Genomic DNA, 8,806 nt, shown 5'->3' on the forward strand with positions numbered 1-8,806 from the left:
TGCTGCCACGCCCACTTCTTAAAGGCAAGCCACGCCAGCAAGAGCCTCGTTTAGTTGTCCAAAAGCTGATCAAGGTGATGAAGGATATCAACCTCCTTCCTCTGAAGGGACATGAGGTGCTGACTAGAGTCAAGACCAACAAGTTTGGAGATGTCACATTTTCAAAATACAAGTTGGTCATACCCCGCTTGAGCATAGATGGAGTTCGCGCTATGCCGGATCAGATCAAGGTTGTTCCGCTAAAGGAGAAGAAGAGGAAGGCGCCATCAACTCTCCTAGAGAATAAGGAGAAACACCCTTGGATGACCATTGCCCTTTTAGAGAACAAGATTGAAGATCTAAGCGATGTTATCTATTCCTTAGAGCAGAGGATCGACGAAGAACACGTTTATCGCAAGAGTCTACAACACGATTTATATGCTTTAAATCATTTTGTTGCTAAGATGAGGAAGTGAGAATTAGGTAGTTCATAATAAGGCACGAGTGCTTAGGTCAAGTGTTTAAAGATAGTGTGTTTAGGTTACTCGCTTAGCTTAGATTGTTAGAGTGGTTGAAGTTTATGTTTAGGTTGGTTTGTGTAATAAAGTGCCTTATGATATTAATGGAGTCTTATTATTATCTGCTCTCTATTTCTGTCGAAGATGTGTTTTGTCTCCACATGTTGTGCATAAAGGTTTATAGCAAAACAAGTGTGGGGGAAGCACACCACGATGACAAGACATAATTTAATAGCGAAAATTATGAAGTTCGGAAAGTAATGAGCCAAGGACATGCCTAATGAAGCGGGCCTCGAGCAGCCCCTAGAGCAGGCCGCCTAGCCTCCTCTTTGGGATGGTTGGCACATTATGTTGCCACCTCATTCCGAGCTTTGTCCTTGGTCAGGTTTGAGCCCAATACACTCTATTTTCATATGTTATGCTTTTCATTTCAAACCAAATTGAAAATCACTTGATAAAACAACTTTAAAACATGAGGAAAGATTATTTCAGTCATGACTTAAGGATAGACTCACATAATACTTTTCCTAAAAGTCTTGCTACTGTTGGGAACTTATTATTAGGGACCCCATGTTACTTAAGTTGTTGTGGAATGAGATATAGTAGAATAATGAGAACTTGATTCTTGATGTCTTGTTATTGGAGAATTTTATTTCAAAAAGTAAAAAGAATAGCTTCACTTCTTTGTGGTAAGCAATGTCCCACCAGAGCCAAATCTGATATTATAGACTAGAGAAACCTTCTACATATACTACTTGCCATTGTGTTGAGTTTGGTCAAACCTTGTGACCCTTGTTGAGAAATTTATCATGCTCTCAAGATCAATATCACGTACACTCCACATATATCTGTTTCTCCTACACTAGGAGTATACAAAAATATGTTTTCCATCCACCCAAAAATGTTCTACTCCTACATTGGGATTAGACACAAAAAATGCTTGATAGGATAAATGCTCCAAATTCTTGTAAATGTCCCTCTTGAAAAGTTTCAATTGTAGAAAAAGAGGCATGGGCTATGCAAAAGTTATTCATAAAAAAAGAGAAGAAGAGAAGAAAAAGTACTGAAAAAATGGACAAGTGTCCAAGATATCTAAAACAATGGGTACTTAGATGCCCGCCTAAAAATGAAAGAAAGAAAGATGAATAAGATAGCCCATGTGTTCTTGCAAAGTGTTTCCAAGTTTTAATCAAGAGAGACATGTTTCAAGGAGCATAGTAGAATTAGGTTAGCCACCACATATACATGCACACACATGCACATCTTGATCTAAGAGTATAACATTTTTCTATTTGGATCCTTGTTTTGACTTTACAATATATGCAATGCAAGTATGTTCTCATATTCATCCCTACCTGAGCTCCAATAAGCTTTTTAGAAGTAGGTAAAAAGAAGGCAAAGTCATCATTTCCTTGGTGAGGATACAAAAATACCACATATATATATAGAGTGATTTGAGAGTACTACAAAAAAGAAGGTAAGCTATATTTTGTTTTAAAAAATCTCAAAATGTTTCTCCAATTGACTTGACTGAAGGAAAAAGGTGATCTGTTTCAAGCTGTTCCATTCTTCAACCACCCAAAGTTTCATGGTAGACACTTTGAATCCCGCTGTGCATGCATGACTAGGAATGGTTTTATGTTGATGTCTTATCCTAAGGTTATGTCTTGAGTAATCCATCCTTTTATCGAGGACCAGTAAAAGCCTAAGTGTGGGGGAGTTTGTTGACGGTAGTTAACATTCATCATCAACCATCAATATAATTTGTATAAATGGCTAAAATGGATCACCAACATAGACTTAGGGGTTTTAACTAACAAATTCCATGAGTTTTGGTGAATCTATGTTTCCAGTAGGATTTAATCAGAAAACCATCGAGGACCTATTCATCAAAGGAAATTATGGAATTCTAGCGTAGGAAGACTATAGAAGACTCCTAGAGGCTCTCCACCGAAGCAGAGCCCATGCCCCTGACATGTGGGGACAGCTAGCCCCACCTTCAAGTTGGCTGACCTATGGGCCCCCCATGTCAGCCTTCCGTTGCTATGTCGGTTCTCCATCGCCTTAAAGATTACATCTCCACCATTTATTCTACTCGGTTTGATCCGAGGGCTCAGGATTAATGCTTCGGCCTATATATACCTACCTACACCCCCCTTGTAGGGCATCCATGCATTTGATCCTGAGAGCTTGAGGGCTAGAAACCCTAATCCATATTTCCACTAGGATCAGAGCTAGCAATCAAGAGAAGATTAGTCTTCAATAGGATCTAGTCTTGTATTAGAGATGGAGAGATAGAGTGAAAGGGAAGAGTTTATAGGAGTCTCGGTCTGTCGGTGCTCTCTCTATAGCCTATACACTGGCAGAATCAAGTTCTTCTTAAGCATGCTTCTGAGATTTCTCTAGTAATCAACTTCTAATTCAAGTATCTTGTTAATATTGTTTTTTAGGTTTGCGACTCTCTTTTGAGTACTTTAATCCTTGTAGCTCCTAGGTTAAAGTAGTTTTCATAGTGTAAGCGTGGTGCTTAGACTTGGTTACTCATGGATGTGCCCTATTTTTTGGATCGGTGGTAGCTCGTGAGGGTGACTCTTATAGCCTCATTGAATCCTTTGTAGTCCACCTCCTATTAGTAGGCCTAGCAAGACATTGTTGCTATAGGAAACATACTCTGCTAGTGTTTTCTCTAGTAATATCCCCAGAATTGAACAATAGAAGACAAAGCTTACCGAAGTTAGAACTAGAAGACCTTAGCAGTCTCCTATATGCTCCTATTATCTAGCCTTGATTGTGAAGTTGAGATAAGTTAGATTTGGTTATTCTCACACACGTTTCCTCAAGTTCTATATAAAATTAGGTACTCCCGGTGAAGTGCTACATCGGTGTAATATCTATACGCTTGTAGATTATTCTATGTGCATTAATTTATACCAACAAATGTCAGCATAGCCAGGCGTCTAGCACAATGGTAAAGATGTTCCAATCCTTGGTCCAAATCCCATGTTCGACTCCTTGGTATCAGTCCTTTTTTGAGAAATTAAACCACGATGGCACACATGGTACAAGTGACACACAAACTATCAGGTCCCACAGGTTGGATGGAGATGGAGAAAGGTCCCATAGGTACACATGACACATAAGCCATCGGATCCCATAGGTCGGATGCAGAAGGACCGAGCAAAGACTTTTATGACAAATTGCAAGAGTCAAGTGACATGCAAGCCATCAAGTCCCACAGGTCAAATGGAGATGGGCCGTTGGGTCCCATAGGTCAGATGGAGATGGAGAATGATCCCATAGGTACATGTGACACGTAAGCCATCAGGTCCCACAGGTTGGAGGCTAAAGGGTCCCGTAGGTACACATTGGATGGAGAAAGGACCAAGCGGAGACTTTTATGACGAATTACAAGCATCACGGATGAGTAACTATAGGTCCCATAGGTACACATCGGATGGAGAAGGGTCCCACAGGTACACGTCGCATGGAGATATGATCGAGCGAAGACTTTTATGACGAATTACAAGCGTTATGGATGAGTAACTGCAGGTCCAACAGGTACATGTCAGATGGAGAAAGTACCATGTGGAGATCTATGATGAAGCCATTCGTTACTGATCGAATATTGTTCATCATAGATGTGTAATTAGTTTAATGACGAAGCCCTGTTCGTCACCGTTTTAAAGGAGATCGTCACAGATTAGTCGCGTGAGCGATCTATGACAAAACCATGTGCTCTTCTTTGATGTTTTTTGTGGCAATGCTTGATTTTGTCATAGAAAGGGAGGGTTGCAGGATCATCACCACCGATCTATGATGAAACGGAAATATTCGTCATAAAAAAGTGCTCTTCTATGACAGTTTTGGATTCATCATTAACATTTTCGTCATAGAAGTGGATATTTCTAGTAGTGTACTTTGATTATATGCTTAGTATAGTTCGATTATCATCATGTTCATGCATAAGTTTGTATAGTGCTCATTCTTTGGATCCAGGTGTGAGATGTTATTTACCTACGGATACACCCTATATTCCATGCCATGTGGTAGATCGCGAATGTGACACTCCCATTGAGTCCTTTGTAGTCCACTCCCCGAATATAGGACAAATAGGATCTAGTTACGAAGGAAGACAAACTCTGTTCTTAATCTTCCTTAGTAATATCCCTTATGTGTAGATATGAAGTTGATCTTAACCATGATTATGAAGTGTAATTGCACTAATCAACATATGCTTTGACTTGTAATTAAGAATGACTTAGGAATTATTCCTCTAATATTCTACTTAGCCATGCTAATGCCATAGAAAGGAGTACTCTGAGTGATCAATGATTAGTTATTACTTACCATTCATATACATTTATCTCTTGACTTACCCCTATTGTGAGTAGAAGTTTGGTTATGGTTTATTTCTCCATCATGTGTATAAGTTATCAATATATTCCCACTGCCTATCCTTCCCTGTGGTAAAAATATAAATAACGATACATGGAATACTCTCAGGTAAAGTGCTACAATGGTATATTATCTATGCGCTTGCAGATTCCTTTTAATTATATATATATATATAGTCACATGAAATACTAAAGTACTTCTCAGTGTCATTCTAGAAGTGGCACTAGGTAGTACCAATAAGCATTTCGAGCACCATCGCTAGGGATGACAACTTAGTAAAAGTGATGGTAAGAAATATCAATTACATTAGGTGACTACATAAACAAGTGACAAGTTAATAAATACCAACAATGTGTCATCAAAGAACGGTGGTTTGCCCCCACATGGTTGAACACAACTCGAGCCATCTTTTGACACTAAGGTTGTTAAACCTTCAATCAATCGGTGACCATGGCTCCAATACCACTTGAAAGGTCCTAATATAGCTAGAGGGAGTGAATAGCCTATTTAAAAACTCTACAAAGCACTAGAGCAATTGATTAGCAGAACAAATGATGTAATGCAATTTTGCTCTAGCTCTACAAGGGTTGCAAGCCACCTATCTCAATAATTCTAGTTTCTATGATCACTAGGCACACACAACAAGCTAGGTCACTACTCACTAAGCTAGTGTGCTCTCAAAGACTAACTAACCTAAAGAGCTTGACAACTAGTTTACAAGAAGGTAAAGGAGTGAGTAGGATGATTATAGCGTCGTGTAGAGGAATAAACCAATCACAAGATGAATACCAATTCAATCACCAGGAGAAAGCCAATCACAAGATGACACATGATTTTTCTCCCGAGGTTCACATGCTTGTTGGAATGCTAGTCCCCATTGTGTTGACTAACACTTGGTGGTTCAACGGCTAAGAGGTGTTGCACGAACCTCATCCAACAAATGGACACCGCAAGAACCTACCCACAAGTGAGGTAACTCAATGACATGAGCAATCCACTAGAGTTACCTTTCGTCTCTCCGCCAGGGAAGGTACAAGACCCCACACAATCATCGGAGCTAGCGATGAATAGTCACCAACACATGCCAAAGCTCCTCTGTAGCTCCAAGCCATCTAGATGGTAGCAACCACCAAGAGTAACAAGAACTCCGCAGCCACAACGATCCCCAAGTGCCACTAGATGTAATCACTCAAGCAAATGCACTTGGATGCGCCCTAGAGTCCGGTAAGCACTTCACCGCTCTGCTCACACCCGCGATGCTAAGGCCGGCATACGTTAGCGTGGACCTAACGCACCTATGTCATGTTCAGTCATGCGCCTTTGTTTGAGTCCAATTGCCACCTTGCATGGCACCACCTCTGCACAACTAACTGGATGCATGCCCTGTGTCCAAGGCTAGCGTCCGATCACCTCCGTAGCCAACATAGCTAACTCAGCTATAATTGACTGGACGTGCCCAGGGTGAATCTGGTCACCCCGATGCTAGAGTCTAGTCATGTGCCTTCTCCTCCTTTTCTTTTTCTAACTCCTCAACCTCTTCACCCTTACTTCCAAGTTGCTAACCACAAAGTGTAGGACTTGTGTGCATGTGTGTTAGCATTTTTTCTAGCATTTTTCAAGGGTCAAGGTTAGCACACTAGGTTCCTAATGCATATGCAAGAATCATGTCACCTAGTGGCACTCAATAACTGCTTAGCCAAAGATTTCCCCTCTTTATAGTACGGCTATCAATCCTAAACGTGATCACACTCTCTATAGTGTCTTGATCACCAAAAACAAAAACCTATTTTATACCTTTGCCTTGATCAACCTTGTTTTTGTTTTTCTCTTTCTTCTTTTTCAAATTGGTGCTTGATCACCATCATCTCATGTCCATCTCTATCTCCATGGATCTCATCTTGCCCCATCATTTGGATTGGACCACCTTATCTAATTCACACACTTAGGTCAAAGGTTAGTCTTAGGTTTCATCAATTATCCAAAACCAAACTAGGGCTTTCAATATGGTCGGTGAGGGTACCCTGGGCCCATATCTCTGACACAATGCACTTGGATTCACTCCTAATCTCACAAAGATGATGAATCAATGATGGAGATGAGTAGGAGGGCATTGGCTTTGCTCACTAGGTTGCTATGTCAATGAAAATGACCAAGAGAGTGAGCTAGAGCCGGTCATGGGGCTTAAATAGGAGCCCCAACGAAATAGAGCCGTTGGACTCAAAGGGAAACTGGCTGTGCACTGACCAAACACGCCGATCGCAATGACCGGATGCACGTTGCCCAACATTCGATCACATGATGTCAGCCAACGGTCAGTATCGCCCGCGCTAGCGCTTTAGTGATGATCGGACGTGCCAACACAATGACCAGACACACCAAAGCTGCGTTAGGTCATTCGCGCACCCGCACCCACAAGACACCGATCGGATGCACCTCAGCATGACCCGATGCTACACCAACGCTGTGTTAGATTGACTCTAGTAAGGCACAAGAGAGGGATAATGGCGATCGGACGTGTCCGTTCACGCTCGACCAAACACACCCCAAGTTCGGTCCTAACTAGCAACGCCCTCCTGCTTGCATCAGCATTCATTAGTAGGGACCGGACACACCCCCTATGCATCCAATCCTTGCTCTTCTCTAGCATCTGGTTGAAGGACCGAGGCTACGCCACACTGCACGCCATTGATCAGACGTGTCTGCCTAAGTCAGGTCACTGTCTAGGAAACGCCCGGTCAGCTTGAGCCAGAACCTCCAAGTCTCAAACTTCACCACCCTTGATCAAATGTGCTAACCACCAAGTGTATCACCTTGTGCACATGTGTTACCATATTTTCACAAACATTTTCAAGGGTGTTAGCACTCACTAGAATCTAAATGCATATGCAATGAGTTAGAACATCTAGTGGCACTTTGATAACTATATTTTGATATGAGTTTCACCCCTCTTAATAGTATGGCTATCTATCCTAAATGTGATCACATCCCACTAGGTGTCTTGATCACCAAAACAAAATGGTCCTATCAAATATACCTTTGCCTTGAGCCCATTTTATTTTTCTCTTTCTTCTTTTCCAAGTCCGAAGCACTTGATCATCACCGTGGCCTCCACCATAATCTTTATCATCATCCTTTGCTCCACCACTTGGAATGTTCTACCCTATCTCATATTCACTTAGAGCAAATGGGTTAGCACCTAGGGTTTCATCAATTCATAAAAACCAAACTAGAGCTTTTAGCGACCACTTGAGTGCCTGCAACTGCTGCCTGACTTGGCGAAAGACCGCGTTGACAAGACAAGATGACTCCTGAGTATGGCTTATTTTATCTAAGAGCTCATCTCCCAACTACGTGACTCTATAACTTCTACCTGACTAGCCTTTTTCACACATGGGGATGAACTCAGACTTTTAGCAATAAAGTCCCAATGCTGAACACCCTAAAAAGGACCGAGTATAGGAAGGTTACCGAGTCCCGATTGGCCGACAAGCTTGGGGGCTACTGACGGTGCCATACTCCCAGGATTCCCGACTACCGGATATGCTGGCTACCGAATCCGTGCCAAAGAAGACCCGAAGGATCACGGCTCGCCTATTCAAGGAAGGATATCTGAAGATCATGCTAAGACTCCAACTAGGGCATGACTATGTAACTTGTAGGGCAAGTAGGCCTCGAATATAAATAGCTAGCCATCCACCCTGTTGTAATCATCGAAACTCTCATAGGCATAGCCATCTTGTAATCGTCATCTCGCTATTCGATGAGATCGTAATACAAACAAGTAGCAACTGGACATAAGGCTTTTACTCAGTTCCTAGGGGCCCAAACCAGTATAAATCTCATGTCTTGACTGTGGTTGCTCTCTGCATCAAGCGAATTCCTTCAAGAACTAAATATTTGCCAGTAAAAAACAC

This window comes from Miscanthus floridulus, chromosome 14, assembly GCF_019320115.1.
Source record: "Miscanthus floridulus cultivar M001 chromosome 14, ASM1932011v1, whole genome shotgun sequence".
Lineage (NCBI taxonomy): Eukaryota > Viridiplantae > Streptophyta > Magnoliopsida > Poales > Poaceae > Miscanthus > Miscanthus floridulus.